Genomic DNA, 18,357 nt, shown 5'->3' with positions numbered 1-18,357 from the left:
ACAGATGACAACCTCAATCGCACTCCACATTGCCCTTTCCCACCTGGACAAAAGGAACACCTATGTGAGAACTCTGTTTATTGACTACAGCTCAGCTTTCAACACCATAGGGCCTACAAAGCTTATCACTAAGCTAAGGACCCTTGGACTAAACACTTCCCTCTGCAACTGGATTTCCTGACGGGCCTCCCCCAGGTGGTAAGGGTAGGCAACAACACATCTTCCACGCTGATCCTCAACATAGGGGCTCCTAAGGGGTGCGTGCTTAGTCCCCTCTAATCCCTGTTCACCCACGACTGCGTGGCCAAGCACGACGCCAACACCATCGTTAAGTTTGACGACACAACAGTGGTAGGCCTGATCACCGACAACAATGAGACAGCCTATAGGGAGGAGGTCCAGTACAACAACCTCTCCCTCAACGTGAATAAGACAAAGGAGATGATCGTGGACTACAGGAAAAGGGCCAAACATGTCCCCAGTCACATCGACGGGGCTGTTGTGGAGCTGGTCGAGAGTTGCGAGTTCCTTGGTGTCCACATCACCAACAAACTATCATGGTCCAAACACAACAAGACAGCCATGAAGAGGGCACAACACATTTTCCCCCTCAGGAGACTGAAAAGATTTGGCATGGGTCCCCAAATCCTCAAAAAGTTCTACAGCGGCACCATCGAGAGCATCCTGACAGGTTGCATCACTGCCTGGTATGGCAACTGCTCGGCATCCAACCATAAGGTGCTACAGAGGGTAGCGTGTACGGCCTAGTACATCACTGGGGCCCATGCTTCCTGCCATCCAGGACCTATGGTATATACTAGGTGGTGTCAGTGGAAGGCCCCAAAAAATTGTCAGACTCCAGTCACCCAAGTCATAGACTTCTTTGCTACCACACGACAAGTTGTACCAGAGCGCCAAGTCTAGGTCCAAAAGGCTCCTTAACAGCTTCTACCCCCAAGCCATAAGACTGCTGAACAATTAATCAAATGACCACCCGGACTATTTACATTGACACCCACACCCCACTTCCCCCTTTGTTTTTACACTGCTGCTACTCGCTGTTTATTATCTATGCATAGTCAATTTAGCCCTACCTACACAAATTCTCTCAACTAACCTGTACCACCGCACATTGACTAGATACCGGTACCCCCTGTATATAGCCTCGTTATTGTATTGTGGTGCTTTTGATTTAATTTTTACTTTAGTTTATTTAGTACATTTTTTCTTGAACTGTATTGTTGGTTAAGGGTTTGTAAGTAATCATTTCATGGTAAGGTCTACACCTGTTGTAGTCGGCGCATGTGACAATATAACATTTTACGTGATTTGATTTCTCAGTTCTGTGGTATCATTGAATAGCTGCAAAATGGCAAGATTTATTTTCAAAAAATAAATTCAATTGGAGAGCATGTACACACAAAACACCAAGGTAGTCTTGGTGTTTGTAAAGCTGAAGAAAATAAATCCATTGAATATCAGCAGTATATTGCACTTTTCCTTTCCAATATTTCCATTCAGTGGTTCTTTCATTTGCGGGCTGTGAGTGGGGTACTTTACAATGATATGGCAAGGCCATCTCGTTGAAAGTAAATTAAAAAGCTTCTTTGGAAAGATGTGCCTGTCATCCATTGATTGACACCAAGCAACAGGAAGCAAAAGCTTAAAACCATCTGACTTATTATCCCACATGCTTTCAGTGCTGCTGAATCATATGCTACGCTATCATACACTGCCTTACCATCTCTGACGCTCTCTTCTGTCCATGGCCTGCAAGAGACAATCCCTTGACCCACTTATATACACACACACACACACACACACACACACACACACACACACACACACACACACACACACACACACACACACACACACACCACTGATCTCTTATCTTCAGAACAGCTGTTACCTTGAGGAGAATTTGGATGACATACCCCAGAAGTTATTTCTATGAAACATCCAAATGACTAGTTTGCATCTGAAGGGGAGTTGATTGTTTTGTAATGTATTTGTCTGTGAGGCAGGGCATTAACACACTCTGGTAGATTCCTAAACGTTATGTTTGTTCTTGTTTCTATCAGACCTCAGGATAAGACCCAGACAGTTCAAAATAACAAAGGTTTACTTACAAAACAGCGGGCAGGCAAAAGACAGGTCGAGGGCAGGCAGGGGTCAGTAATCCAGGGCAGAGTCCGTAAGGTACAGAACGGCAGGCAGGCTCAGGGAAGGCAGGGGTCAGTAATCCAAGGCACTGTCAAGAGGTACAGAACTTCAGGCAGGCTCAGGGTCAGGGCAGGCAGAATGGTCAAAAACCAGGAGAACTAGAAAACAGGACCTAACAAGAACCAGGAGTACAGGGAACACCGCTGGTATGCTTGACAAGACGAACTGGCAACAGACAAACAGAAAAGACAGGTATAAATGTACAGGGGATAATGGGGAAAATGGGCGACCCCTGGAGGGGGGTGGAGACAAGCACAAGACAGGAGAAACAGATCAAGTTGTGACAGTTTCAGCCAAGGACATGGTGGACGTGTCTCTAAGGAAAATGGCTGCCATTGGCTGAGATCCCCAATATCACTCAGGAGAACCACCGCATCAGACAGGACAACTGGGTGGCTCACTGGTAAGAGTTCCCCTCTGTGTAACATCATGCTTCAGACTCTGAGCCACTCTTTCTCTAGTTACATATTACGATCAACAAATCTCAACATGAATATCTCTTGGCCCTTTCGCCCTGACCCAGCTGTGTGGCCTCCTATAAACTCCCCCCCTAAGGGTTTATTGTCATGCCTGCTGATCCTCTGTTGTCTGTCTGTCTGTTGTCTGCAATGTGATGTCTGAGGCCTCTGCACTGCATTACTCCTACGCAAAATTGATCCTCAGCAATCAAATGCCTCAGCAAGCAAATCAGGCCTAATGGTAATCACCTTTCTGAATGTGAGTGGGTTGTCCTCTTTGTCAGACAAGAGAACAAAGTTGATGTCTATATTAACCTTTTCTTCTGCTTACCCCTCTGCAGCTGTGTCCACTTAGCGCCCTCAAGCTTGATTAATGTTTTTTAAACAGCCCTCAGACGATTATTGGGGTTCACACTTGTGTTTGTATTCATTCATTTTGGGAGATACCGTTACATCCATGCAGTGACCAGCATGATAACGATGAGGCAAGACCTACTTCCATAATGAGTCCAACATAAGGTGTTCGTTTCATATCACATTTTAATTACTGGTGTGGCACTATCAATAAAGCATGTTAATTCTGCATTGATTCCCATGGTTGTCATGGTAATCAATATGCTGGTAGTGTTGGCCTTCGCACTCTACAATGGTTTGGCCTGTGATATTCTCAATGCTATTCTCTGTCAAGAGTATACACTCTTAGAAAAAAGGGTTCCAAAAATGTTCTCCGGCTGCCCCATAGGAGAACTCTTTTTGGTTCCAGGTAGAAACATTTTTGGTTTCAGGTAGAACCCTTTTGGGTTCCATGTAGAACCCTCTGTGGAAAGAGTTGGAACCAAAAAGGGTTCTTCAAAGGGTTATCCTATGGGGACAGCTGAAGAACCCTTTAAGGTTCTAGATAGCACCTTTTTTTCTAAGAGTTTAGGTTGTATTGTATGGGTTGAAGGCTGATGACTGAAAAGGGAATCAACTCTGTTGGCAAGAACCACTGTGTTCATGAACATGATCCTGCAGATAGCAGCCAGAGCAGTAGCTTACTACTGATAATCCACTCAGAAGTATACTGACAGACCTAGCTGGGTTGTTCAAGGGCAGTCTGTATGGCTTGAGTCTCAAGGACAATCTGTACTTTGTGCCATTTTCCTTGTCAGTCTGTCTTTAGGGGGAGGAACTTAAAATAAGCACAGGGAGCTGTGTCATTTTGTATAACAAAAAACACCTAATAGATGCAACTCTGAAGCAAATAGAAGTGTTTGAATATTCAGTTAGGAGGATGTGAATGCCTTAGTGTTGAAAGGGGAGTTACAATGTGAAAGTTGGTGTGTACTATAGTTGACATTAAATAAATTCTGAAAGTTGGAACGTTTACATATATTCACTGAAGCTGATTTGCATGGTGCCGTATGGAGGGCTTTAGAGAGATATGCTGAAGTCAGTCCCTCTGTCGGACACAACCAAGTTTATAGAGATAATACTCAGGGATGAGGCCCACCATTTCCATACAGTATTGCACTCATTTACTATCCTACCAATAAATGTAGCTTATCATCTCAGACGTAGATTTGGTTTAAAATATGACCCAACTGCATCATTGATAAAATAGTTATCCTGCCAGAGACAGTGTACTGTAGGGCACAGTGACCGACAGAGTATATGCTTTTTAGGCCAGTGATACAAGAATGGGGTGGCAGCAGTGGTTTTGATTGTGACAACAGCTGGTTGGGCAGCCATTTTAAGTGTCTCTGTCCCTATCTGTTAGCAGCACTACAGTTGACCGCCTGTCAATCTCACCAGGCCACAGTGACATCATGATGCTGGTCACAGATTACAGTCATCCAAGACTTAGCCTGGTACCTGCCAACTCGGGCTACGACAATCATGGAATTTTGGATGATGGTTATTTGTCTGTCAAATGACCAGGGTTACCGTTATAATCGTTTGAATACGCACAAAATGTCATGATACTCAATTGCTACCGTTTGCTACAAGGGGCATCAAACTTTTATAACGTTGTAGAGTCCATTTTTACCACCGTTTGTCGACTTGAAAATGTTCATAAAAAATATATAGATATTTACACCCCTTGACTTTTTCCACATTTTGTTTACGTTACAGCCTTATTTTAAAATGTATTATACCGTTTTTTCCCCTCAATCTACACACAATACCCCATAATGACAAAGCAAAAACAGGTTTGCAAATGCATTAAAAATAAACAACTAAAATATCACATTTACATAAGTATTCAGACCCTTTACTCAGTACTTTGTTGAAGCACCTTTGGCAGCAATTACAGCCTCGAGTCTTCTTGGGTATGATGCTACAAGTTGTATTTGCAGAGTTATTCCCATTTTTCTCTGCAGATCCTCTCAAGCTCTGTCAGGTTGGATGGAGAGCGTCGCTGCACAGCTATTTTCAGGTCTCTCCAGAGATGTTTGATTGGGTTGAAGTCCGATCTGGCTGGGCCACTCAAGGACATTCAGAGACTTGTCCCGAAGCCACTCCTGCATTGTCTTGGCCATGTGCTTAGGGTGGTTGTCCTGTTGGATGGTAAACCTGTGCACCAGTCTGAGGTCCTGAGCGCTCTGAAGCAGGTTTCTATCAAGAATCTCTCTGTGGTTTTCTCCGTTCATCTTTCCCTCGATCCTAACTAGTCTCCCAGTCCCTGCCGCTGAAAAACATCCCCACAGCATGATGCTGCCACCACCATGCTTCACCGTTGGGATGGTGCCAGGTTTCCTCCAGACATGATGCTTGGCATTCAGGCCAAAAAGTTAAAACTTAGTTTCATCAGACCAGAGAATCTTGTTTCTCATGGTCTGAGAGTTCTTTAAGTGCGTTTATGGCAAACTCCAAGTGGGCTGTCATGTGCCTTTTACTGAGGAGTGGCTCTCGTCTGGACACTACCATTTTGGCCTGATTGGTGGAGTGCTGCAGAGATGGTTGTCCTTCTGGAAGGTTCTCCCATCTCCACAGAGGAACTCTGGAGCTTTGTCAGAGTACCGAGGCCCTTCTCCCCTGATTGCTCAGTTTGTCCGGGTGGCCAGCTCTAGGAAGAGTCTTGGTGGTTTCCAAACTTCTTCCATTTAATAATGATGGAGGCCACTGTGTTCTTAGGAACCTTCAATGCTGCAGACATTTTTTGGCACCCTTCGACAGATTTGTGCCTCGACACAATCCTGTCTCTGAGCTCTACGGACAATTCCTTCAACCGCATGGCTTGGTTTTTGCTCTGACATGTACTGTCAACTGTGGGACCTTATATAGACAGATGCCTTTCTAAATCATGTACTATCAATTTAATTTACCACAGGTGGACTCCAATCAAGTTGTAGAAACATCTCAAGGATGATCAATTGAAACAGGATGCACCTGAGCTTAATTTCGAGTCTTATAGCAAATGGTCTGAATACTTATGTAAATACGTTTTTATTTTTAATACATTTGCAATAACTTCTAAAATCCTGTTTTCACTTTGTCATTATGGGGTATTGGCTGTAAATTGTTGAAGAACAGTTTTATTTAATCCATTTTAAAATAAACATGTGGAAAAAGTCAAGGGGTCTGAATACTTTCCGAATGCACTGTATATATTATATGGAAGAGTATTAGGGCCAAGCGAAGATAAAAAAATAAATAAACAGCGATGGATGGTGGTACTTGAATAATTGTTTTTGCGTAGATAGTATATACTTCAAAAATTGACACTTTATTCACCACAAAATGTAATTTTGACTTTATTCTCAAAATATTGCAATTTCTTTTAAGTGCTATCGTGCAACAAAATAATTAATCCTAGTACTACCACGCGTTGATGTGTATTGTTTCTCTTCACTTGGCCCTAATACTCTTCTGTAATATTAAAACGTTATGATGGTTATTTTATTTTCATGATGGTCATCCATAATCGTCAGTTGCACAACTATACAATTATCGTGCCAGCGCTACTGCCAATTCCTATAGTCATTGTCACACCATACGAGTTGGCAAGATGACTCAATCAGGTATGGGACCAGTCTACCCAAGTCAGGCCAGCAGCAAGTAGAAATTAGAAGAGACTGAAGAACATTGTAATTGGGTGCCTATCAGTCTTTGAACTTTGCTGCTTGCTACTGCAAATGCTGCAGAAGATAAACTTAATAGAGATGTCAGAAAAAGCCAGTAAAATTTTAAGGCTGCACTAGTTAAATGTATTACATTTATGAGTTTCATTTTGCAGACAAGTTCAGCAGAACTGGACAGAACTGAAAGAGACATCTTTCTCACAATGAAATAGTAAAATGTGGTGTAAATATTCAATGGTCCTTCACACTTCAAATAGAGTACAGAGAATAACTGAATGGTAGATTTGCAAGGATCAAATAAAATCATTGTCTTTGGTGTCTGGTGTTTGCATGGATGGCACTGTAATTGGGATTTTTTTTTTAAATCGAAAACACAATAATGCATTAGTACAGGAGATGAAAGTCCTAGAACATATCCTCTCTACATGCACCAAACCATGTGCTCTCCACACGTGAAATGGACTGGTGAAGGTCATATAATCGTAATGAAGGTGATTACAAATGGATTTTACCAATCAATTCCCTCACCTATTACCAAGGAGAGATATACTTTATCCCACCCCCACATTACGCTATTTTTCTTTTTTCGTCCTCCATATTCTCTAAACCCCCTGTTTTTTTATCAGGCATGTAATTTAACACACTAATGAATTCAAGAGATTCCACAAGCCTGCTCAATTCTCCTATCGATTCCTCTCATTTACAGGCCTAATGCAGGATTGACTGAAAGTAATCATTCTTAACCAAAGCAGGCTAACGGGACATGAGGATATCTCTGAGGTCTATCTGGTATCCTCATTTTCCTCCTCTTCTCTCACAGACTGGTAGCTAGCTGTGTGAAGGATATGCCTCAGTAGGTCTGGTTTAAAGATAACACAGAATGGTAGCTAGCTGTGTGAAGGATATGCCTCAGTAGGTCTGGTTTAAAGATAACAAGGAATGGTAGCTAGCTGTGTGAAGGATATGCCTCAGTAGGTCTGGTTTAAAGATAACACAGAATGGTAGCTAGCTGTGTGAAGGATATGCCTCAGTAGGTCTGGTTTAAAGATAACACAGAATGGTAGCTAGCTGTGTGAAGGATATGCCTCAGTAGGTCTGGTTTAAAGATAACACAGAATGGTAGCTAGCTGTGTGAAGGATATGCCTCAGTAGGTCTGGTTTAAAGATAACACAGAATGGTAGCTAGCTGTGTGAAGGATATGCCCAGTATGTCTGGTTTAAAGATAACATACAGTAACAGATGTTTATTTTGAAACTTAATGATGTGACCTAAGAGCAGTGTATTAAACACTGTGACTGGCAAAACATGTTATTACAGTGTTGTTATCAGAACAATTACTGTGTAGTAACACAGGAATTAGAGTTACCAAATTGTATTCTAAAAATGGAAGAAGAATATAAATAGAATAACATTAACATTAACATCCTTTATGTGATTAATGCTTTGAAATGTGTAAGTCAGAACAGGCTTAGATCCAATCTACAATCTGTTGCACCTCCTGGCTCATGGCCTGACAGGTAAACATATTATCACCCAGAATCAGACAGTCTCCTGCACTGTTTCACCTCCTTTCCCCTGCTCACCTGTGCCTTTGTCAGGCTACTCACTGCTTACAGCGACTGGGACGATCCAACACTTTCCAATCAAGCGGTCACCCTCAATCATCTCCCACTGACAGCTTTAAGTAGCCATAAACAAGCGCTAGCCCGAGCTCCTCGTTTGTCATTTGCGACCCGGGCCGCTGTAGATCTGCCCTTTTAGAGACCATAGCTCTGCTTATACAGCCGCTGTCCCCAGCATGCAATGCTGCATGGGGAAGGATGGCAACGAATAACTCTGGGATAATAATGGGGCCTTGCTCCTCGGTAATGATGGAAGAGCTCCACTTGTTAAAAAAAAAAAAAAGCTTTCATTTTATTAAACAACTGAAATGCCATTAGTACCACGACAGAATTTACTCCATGGGAGACCCATAGAGGGATGTTTGGGCAAGCAGAGAAAAAAGTGATTACATTTCAACGACTACCTATATCCCCAGCTCCCAATCCCATCCATTGTGGAGAATAGGATTCCTTCATTATTATTGCATTGGTTCCTGGTATCTAGAACAGGTGTGTGTGTTAGATCATGTGCAGTCCCTCGCCTTCTGTATGTCAATATTCAAATCAATTCTTAGACATATTATTATTTCCATAACCTAGTCAGGTTACCAACATGTAACTAACTGCACATTGACCACATAAAATGCAATTCAAAATGGTGGTTATTTTGCTTCAATTGTCTGTTATAGTTGAAATTAGATTATAGGAGAGGAGAGTAGGGAGAAGCTCAAGGACTGCTTTGACATCACAGACTGGGAGGTGTTCTTTGACTGGTGCAGGGATCCCCACGAGTTGACAGACAATATTCCATCATACATCCAGTTATTTGAGGATACTGTCATTAACACAAAAACTGTCAGAATAATTCCCAACAACAAGCCCTGGTTGTCTAAGGACTTGAAAATGTGCCTCAATGAAAGGAGATACTGATGCTGTAAAGGAGAAATAAAATGAATGCAGGTCAAAAATATGAAAAGCAAAAAAGGACTTCAAGGATAAAGTGGAGCAGAGGTTCTGTACAGCAATCCAAGACAAACATGGGAAGGGCTTAATGCAATGATGGGAAGAGAAAGGAAAAGAGAGAAAAATAATATGGCAGACAGTTCATCCTTTGTAAACGACCTAAACTGTTTTATGGAAGATTTGACACCATTGATTTTAAAGACGAATGTACGCATGTAAAACAAATCCTCTCCTGTCCAGATAACAGAGAATGAGGTGGCCTCATGCTTGTCAAATATTAAGCTACACAAAGCACCGGGCCCAGACGGACTACGGGGCAAAGTACTGAAGGTTTGCGCTGACCAGCTCAAGGGACTTCTCACACGACTGAATAACGTGTTAAAACATTAATTCGTTCCTTGTGCTGTTGGACTACTAAATGCAAAGTAAATTGTAGCGGAAAATGTACTAATCTATCTAGTGCAGTTGAGACAGTGATCGGTTGTGAGTGAATGTATTAATGTCCTCTATGTTGTTAGTGTATGCAACATGATGGACTGACTGGTTTAAATGTGTATGATGTGAGAATGTAAAAAAGTGTTAAACAAATCAAAATATATTTTACATTTTAGATTCTTCCAAGTAGCCATCCTTTGCATTGATGACAGCTTTGCCAGCTTCATGAGGAATGCTTTCCAACAGTCTTGAAGGAGTTCCCACATATGCTGAGCACTTGTTGGCTGCTTTTCCTTCACTCTGATGTCCAACTCATCCCAAATCATCTCAGTTGAGTTGAGGTCGGGTGATTATGGAGGCCAGGTCATCTGATACAGCACTCCATCACTCTCCTTTTTGGTCAAATAGCGCTTACACAGCCTGGAGGCTGTCCATTGCTTTCAAAGTCCATTACTTTCAAATCTCTTGAATTTTTCCACATTGACTGACCTTCATGTCTTAAAGTAATGATGGATTGTCGTTTTTCTTTTGTTTGAGCTGTTCTTGCCATAATATGGACTTGGTCTTTTACCAAATAGGGATATCTTCTGTATACCACCCCTACCTTATCACAACACAACTGATTGGCTCAAATGCATTAAGAAGGAAATCAATTCCACAAATGAACTTTTAAAAAGGCACACCTGTTAATTGAAATGCATTCCAGGTGACCAGCTCATGAAGCTGGTTGAGGGAATTCCAAGAGTGCGCAAAGAAGTCATCAAGGCAAAGGGTGGCTACTTTGAAGAATCTCAAATATAAAATATATTTTGATTTGTTTAACACTTTTTTTGGTTACTACATGATTCTATACATGTTATTTCATAGTTTTGATGTCTTCAATATTATTTTACAATGTAGAAAATTGTAAAAATAAAGACAAACCCTTGAATGAGTAGGTGTGTCCAAACTTTGACTGGTACTGTAAATCCTTCCAATGTTGTTAAATAGCACTTGATATGGAAGTGGCATAGTTTATATTGTAAACTATTGATAACATAGCTGTGCATATTCCACATTTCTCAGACAGCATCATACTGTAAAATGTCTGTTGTTTGTGCATGTGCCTGGGGCCTTCAAATCACTAAGTATGCAGCTGCTCCCACTTACCTAGTCCCATTCAAGCTTTCACAATAACATCTCCTCAAGAGAGCTCTAACTGCTTGTTTTGATGGCTGGTGGTTGCAATTCAACCTACTCTCTTTTTTCTATATATTCTCTTTTCTATGCTCCACCATGTTCAGGGTTGAGTGCGCATTGATCTAGATGGTATGCGAGGAAGACAGGTATCATTCAGCAACAACATCAGGTAGAAGACTATATAAACCTATGGCTGTGGTATCAAATAGTTAATTGTTTTTTAACCACTCCGTCCTCTCCCCACAGGTCCTAATCGTGTATGGAGAGAAACGTAAAATGGGAATTCTATCGACTGTTGCAAATGTGACCTTGTTAACCGTCCCAGATAAGGCAGAGGGGCAAATATGGAGGATGATTGATTCAAGCCAGACTTTAAAATGGTTAGAAACACAGAGCGTCTGCTAAATGACTCAAATGTAAATGTAAATGTTACCATGTTAGTAAAGTGGAAGCCTTGTTTTCAACAGCTGGTCAAGATGGAATCCTTGCAACTCACAGTCAGGTATTGTGGAATGTCTCATCCAGATTGTCTAGATGGTAGCCATTAAAGTAAGACACTGGAGATAATGGTTGGTGTCATTGAGTTGTACTGTATGTAAGACAATGATTAGACAATGTGTTTGTGACAAGGTAATAGATGCGGTAAAGAGGTCAATGGAACACAGTACGTAGGGGATAGAATAAGGATGTCGGATTGGCGCACATTCAGCAAATCTGATCTAACAAAGTGGATATTCGTCAAATTTGTCATGATTGATGTATTATGACAGGCCCACAATGTGGTTACTAAAGTCCGATTTGGATATATTTGGCTGTTTTTGCTGCATAACATTTAGATGTTGTCCCTTCTCAAGTTTAGAAGTGACTGCTAAATGTGAACTCACATTCATATAAGCTGGTAGCATAGCTAGCATACAGAAATCAGTGGTGGTAATCAAAGTCATTTAATTAACTGTAATGCAGTTGATTGGTGACGATGACATGAATATGTATTGGGGTTGACATCCCGTAGGTGTCATGCACATAGGGGGCGAAGTGGCACGTGCCCCCTCAGATTTTCCTGTTAAATCTTTTAAAAATAATAAGAAGAATTGTATTACATCAAATGTATCTGTAATACTACTAGCCACCTAGCAGTTTTATGAAGGTGGCTGTAGCTAGCCTAGATACAGTTGAAGTCGGAAGTTTACATACACCTTAGCCAAATACATTTAAACTCAGTTTTTCACAATTCCTGACATTTAACCCGAGTAAAAAGTCCCTGTCTTAGGTCAGTTAGGATCACCACTTTATTTTAAGAATGTGAAATGTCAGAATAATAGTATAAAAAATTATTTATTTCAGCTTTTATTTCTTTCATCACATTCCCAGTGGGTCAGAAGTTTACATACACTAAATTAGTATTTGGTAGCATTGCCTTTAAATTGTTTAACTTGGGTCAAACGTTTCGGGTAGCCTTCCACAAGCTTCCCACAATAAGTTGGGTGAATTTTGACCCATTCCTCCTCACAGAGCTGGTGTAACTGAGTGAGGTTTGTAGGCCTCCTTGCTCGCACACGCTTTTTCAGTTCTGCCCACATTTTCTATAGGATTGAGGTCAGGGCTTTGTGATGGCCACTCCAATACCTTGACTTTGCTGTCCTTATGCCAGTTTGCTACAACTTTGGAAGTATGCTTGGGGTCTTTGTCCATTTCGACAATTTGCAGCCAAGCATTAACTTCTTGACTGATGTCTTGAGATGTTGCTTCAATATATCCACATAATTTCCCTTCCTCAAGATGCCATCTATTTTGTGAAGTGCACCAGTCCCTCCTACAGCAAAGCACCCCCCCGTACTTCACGGTTGGGATGGTGTTCTTCGGCTTGCAAGCGTCCCCCTTTTTCCTCCAAACGTAATGATGGTCATTATGGCCAAACACTTCTATTTTTGTTTCATCAGACCAGAGGACATTTCTCCAAAAAGTACGATCGTTGTCCCCATGTTCAGTTGCAAACCATAGTCTGGCTTTTTTTATGGCAGTTTTGGAGCAGTGGCTTCTTCCATGCTGAGCGGCCTTTCAGGTTATGTCGATATAGGACTCGTTTTACTGTGGATATAGATACTTTTGTACCTGTTTCCTCCAGCATCTTCATAAGGTCCTTTGCTGTTGTTCTGGGATTGATTTGCACTTTTCGCACCAAAGTACATTCATCTCTAGGAGACAGAACGCGTCTCCTTCCTGAGCGGTATGACGGCTGCGTGGTCCCATGGTGTTTATACTTGCGTACTACTGTTTGTACAGATGAACGTGGAACCTTCAGGCGTTTGGAAATAGCTCCCAAGGATGAACCAGACTTGTGGAGGTCTACAATTGTTTTTCTGAGGTCTTGGCTGATTTATTTTGGTTTTCCCATGATGTCAAGCAAAGAGGCACTGAGTTTGAACGTAGACCTTGAAATACATCCACAGGTACACCTCCATTGACTCAAATGATGTCAATTAGCCTATCAGAAGCTTCTAAAGCCCTGACATAATTTTCTGGAATTTTCCAAGCTGTTTAAAGGCACAGTCAACTTAGTGTATGTAAACTTCTGACCCACTGGAATTGTGATACAGTGAATTATTGTCACGGTTGTCGTAAGGAGAAGCGGACCAATGTGCAGGGTGTGTGTGTCGTTCCACATTTTATTTACACTGTGAAACTATGCAATACATATACATAAACTACAGAACAAAACAACAAACCGTGAAGCAGAGGTGAAACATACACAAACCCAGGTAGAAAAACCCCTACTTAAGTATGATCTCCAGTTAGATACAACGAGGACCAGCTGCCTCTAATTGGAGATCATCCCAAACAAAACCCCAACATAGAAATACAAAACTAGAACCTGACAACATAGAAATAGAAAACATAGAAAAAAAACGTGTCACGCCCTGACCTACTCTACCATAGAAATTAACATCTTTCTATGGTCAGGACGTGACAATTATAAGTGAAATAATCTGTCGGTAAACAATTGTTTGAATAATTACTTGTGTCATGCACAAAGTAGATGTCCTAACCGACATGCCAAAACTATAGTTTCTTAAAAATACATTTTGTGGAGTGGTTGAAAAACGAGTTTTAATGACTCCAACCTAAGTGTATGTAAACTTCCGACTTCAACTGTAGGTTCCCAATTTCCCATCCTCATAACTAACTACCAAGAATCCATTTCAGGCTATCAAGTTAGTGTAGCTAGCTAGTCTATCTATCTTAGCTGGCATGCTTGCTGGCAAGGTTGGTAGACTAAAGCTAGCATTAACTAAATCTACTGAATTAGACTCACATTCCTTTCAACCTTTTATCCAGATTTAAGCAGAGATGCAGAGAAGCATATATTTAGTTTCTTTAAAAGAGGTATGCTTAGATATACAGAAAAAAATACATATTTTTGACAGAATTAAGCCTAATGATTATGGCTCTTGATTGCAGGAAAAAGCTATTTCAGTTGTTTGAAAAATACTAAATTCTCCAACTTCAGGAGACCCTCCCAGCTAGCCTCACGTACTTTGTGCCTCCTCAGATTTTGGGGGTGCAGCCGTACAAGCATTACACTCCGATTTTTACCTCAACATAATGTGAAATACACATATAAACAATAGCCTAAAAGTATGATCATTTTGCTGGTGGGCAATAAGGAGATTTGGGATCTTTCCCCCGTGGCATCTTTCCTCCACGTGTTTCCATGGCATTTCATTGTTTTTGTCGAGTTTCATTGGCCTCTTTACTGCATCTATTTGGAATAATATTAGGCTACTCTTTATAGAAGGCAATGTGCTGTGAAATAATCAACTCTATGCGTTCTAATAATTAGGATATGTGCATTCTACAATAATCAATCAAATTTCAATAAAATGTATTTATAAAGCCCTTCTTACATCCGCTGATGTCACAAAGTGGTCTACAGAAACCCAGCCTAAAACCCCAAACAGCAAGCAATGCAGGTGTAGAAGCACGTTGGCTAGGAAAAACTCCCTAGAAAAGCCAGAACCTAGGAAGAAACCTAGTGAGGAACCAGGCTATGAGGGGTGGCCAATCCTCTCCTGGCTGTACCGGGTTGAGATTATAAGAGTACATGGCCAAGATGTTAAAACGTTCATAGATGACCAGCAGGGTCAAATAATAATAATAATCACAGTGGTTGTAGAGGGAGGCTTGTAATAGGATCAGAGGCAGAGAATCCCAGTGGAGAGAGGGGAACCGGCCAGGCAGAGACAGCCAGGGCGGTTCGTTGCTCCAGTGCCTTTCCGTTCACCTTCACACTCCTGGGCCAGACTACAATCAATCATTGGACCTACTGAAGAGATGAGTCTTCAATAAAGACTTAAAGGTTGAGACCGAGTCTACGTCTCTCACATGGACAGGCAGACCATTCCATAAAAATTGAGCTCTATAGGAGAAAGCCCTGCCTCCAGCTGTTTGCTTAGAAATTCTAGGGACAGTAAGGAGGCCTGCGTCTTGTGACCGTAGCGTACGGCAGGACCAAATCGGAAAGATAGGTAGGAGCAAGCCCATGTAATGCTTTGTAGGTTAGCAGTAAAATCTTGAAATCAGCCCTTGCCTTAACAGGAAGCCAGTGTAGAGAGGCTAGCACTGGAGTAATATGATAACAATTTTTGGTTCTAGTCAAGATTCTAGCACCCGTGTTTAGCACTAACTGAAGTTTATTTAGTGCTTTATCCGGGTAGCCGGAAAGTAGAGCATTGCAGTAGTCTAACCTAGAAGTGACAAAAGCATGGATTCATTTTTGTCACAGAGGGAGCCGAGGTAGGCCTAACACATAGCTTTCTGGGTAATTATGTTGCCATTACAACCCTATCATACACTGTTTGAGACGTCTGATTTTCAGTGAATTAGTGTTATTATAACACATTAGCAACTCAGCCCAGCAAACAATCTACCAACGGAAGATTCTAATTGATACATCATAGAAATGAGCATTGCATGGAAGGTATACAGAAAATCTGAAATGTATGAAAAGGTATACAATGCACAGTAAGGAAGACACAATGTATACAATGGCGATTGCATTAAGCCCGGTCAATTAAATTGAAAACAAACCGATATTTCACTTGGTTATAGAGTTGTTTTCCAATTAGTGTGAGTGGCAGATACTACAGTAAATCAGAGGGTGTTTGTGTGGCAGCAGTTGTCTGTGACACTATGATTGTGATTTATAACAGGGTCACGGGTACACAAGTTTTCCTCTCCACACCTAATGGATGACATTTCTCCAGACTGCCACCGAGGATCACTGGGAGAGGAGGTTAAATTAATTCTGATTGCACTCTGGCTGACAAATGCACAGATGGTGGTGGGGCGAGGCGGGCCTGGCTCTTCAAACTAAATGGACAGAAATGATATGCCACTGGTGCTCACTGTCACTGAGAGCACTCCAACATCAGAGGAATGTGGGTTTGTGGCCTCCCATGCAGTCACTTTGAGTGGGCACCCACTTCTACATTACATTTACTTCTCCTGTTACTTCTGCTGTTGGTGGGTTTATAATGCAGGCCTTTTTTCAATGGCAACAAAATATTTTCAATGGAAATAAATCAGAGCAACAATTATACTACGCTTCATAGACTGAAAGGAAATGTATGGAGAGAATCGGTTCAGTTTATTAAGCTATTGATGGAAATTGCCCCCGCAATTCCCAACGTGGCATATAGGTAGCTTTTCTGACAGCGTCTCTAGCCTCTCTGTGCCACACAACATTCGGTCTTCTATATTTACTTTCATACCATGATATTTCTGCAAGTAATCTTAGAGGTTAAAATGGATGTTGAGTCGTTCATTATGTTATTAATAGAAACTCAATTACAGAATGATAGTGATCACGATGGTGAAGATTACACACCAGACAACCCTGCTGTTAGCTATTTTATAAAGCAAAAGCGAGCTCACTTAAACTGTGACAGGTGTCAACTTTACAAGCCTAAAACACAGAGCCAGGGTCACTGAGAATAAACATATAAGTCGCCAGATGAATAATTGATTGAGTGAGGATTGCTAATTATCTGCTTAGATTATTAATGATGGCATCTGCCAATGTATGGCCATTCAGTTATGGCTATTGTCTCAGGGCCTGCTCTAATTTTCTATCTACTATCCAAATGTTTCCCCAGAGCTCTCCTCCTCAGCAATTAGTGGATCCTACTCAGCACCCTTTCAAATGAGCAGACGATCAGAACGTTAAATGCATTGGAATTGCTTTTAGGGGACATCATTGTCCTTGAGAGTGTCTCAGTTTGGTAGGGATCGTACAGATCATGGATACTGGATATAAAGTGAAACCTTTTCTGCATCATTGTTTTTATTGGTGTTGCAGGGCATGAATTTAGCAGCAGCCCACCAACCCAATGCAGGTAAAAATCGCAGGCTGTTTGTAAATCTGTTGACCTCAGATGCCACTTTGGAGGCTAACAGTTTAAATTGAGTCTTGTCATGGTATCGGGTGTAGACAGCAGTAAACATGGTGAAGTTTAGTGTTTTGACATGTCCAGCTGTGCGGTGCCCATTGAAGCCTCCCTCCCAGACGAGCTTAACACATTCTATGCTCGCTTTGAGGCAGACATTACCAAGCCATCCAGGAAGACTCTCCAGACGACCAGTTGCTATCGCTCTCCGGGGCTGTTGCGAGGAAAACTCTCAAAAGAGTGAGAATACTTACAAAGCTGCCGGCCCAGATGGCATCCCTGGCTGCGTCCTCAAAGTATGTTCTGACCAGCTGGCGGGCGTCTTCGCGGACATCTTCAACCTGTCCCTGTCCAAGGCTGTAGTCCCTACCTGCTTTAAGAGGACTACCATCATCCCAACGCCCAAGAAAAACAAGGTGACATGCCCAAATGACTATCGCCCGTCACGCTCACCTCTGTCATCATCAAGTGCTTAGAGAGGCTGGTCACGGCCCACATCAAGGCCAGCATGCCAATACCTACATGAGAATGCTGTTCATTGACTACAGTTCAGCATTCAACACTATTGTTCATTCCAAGCTCAACACCAAGCTCAGAGCCCTTGGTCTGGACACCACCTTCTCCAAATAGATCTTGGACTTCCTGACAGGCAGACCACAAGCTGTGAGGATTAGCAGCAACACCCCCTCCACACTGACTTTTAACACAGGGGCCCTCCTTGTGTATGTCCTCAGCCTTCTGCTGTACTCCCTGTTCACCCACGGCCATGTGGCTTTGCACGATACCAACTCCCTCATCAAGTTTGCTGAAAATACCATGGTTGTAGGCTTAACCAACAAAAATGAGTCAGCCTACAGTAGGGAGGAGGTAAGTGAACTGGCATTATGGTGTCATGACAACAACCTCTCCCTCAACATCAGCAAAACAAAGGAGTTGATTGTTGACTTCAGGAAGCAGAGGAGGGAACATGCTTATCAATGGGAC

The 18,357-nt window shown here is 41.9% G+C and overlaps 1 pseudogene; it reads right to left on the bottom strand.

The window, feature by feature from the left end:
• The window catches only part of LOC106567315 (immunoglobulin-like and fibronectin type III domain-containing protein 1), an 84,949-nt pseudogene extending 66,808 nt beyond the window's left edge, over positions 1–18,141 (bottom strand).
• Between the last annotated feature and the right edge of the window lie 216 nt (positions 18,142–18,357).

Source organism: Salmo salar, chromosome ssa13, assembly GCF_905237065.1.
Source record: "Salmo salar chromosome ssa13, Ssal_v3.1, whole genome shotgun sequence".
In the NCBI taxonomy this organism is placed as follows: Eukaryota; Metazoa; Chordata; class Actinopteri; order Salmoniformes; family Salmonidae; genus Salmo; species Salmo salar.
This window is presented reverse-complemented; position numbering and strand designations above follow the sequence as displayed.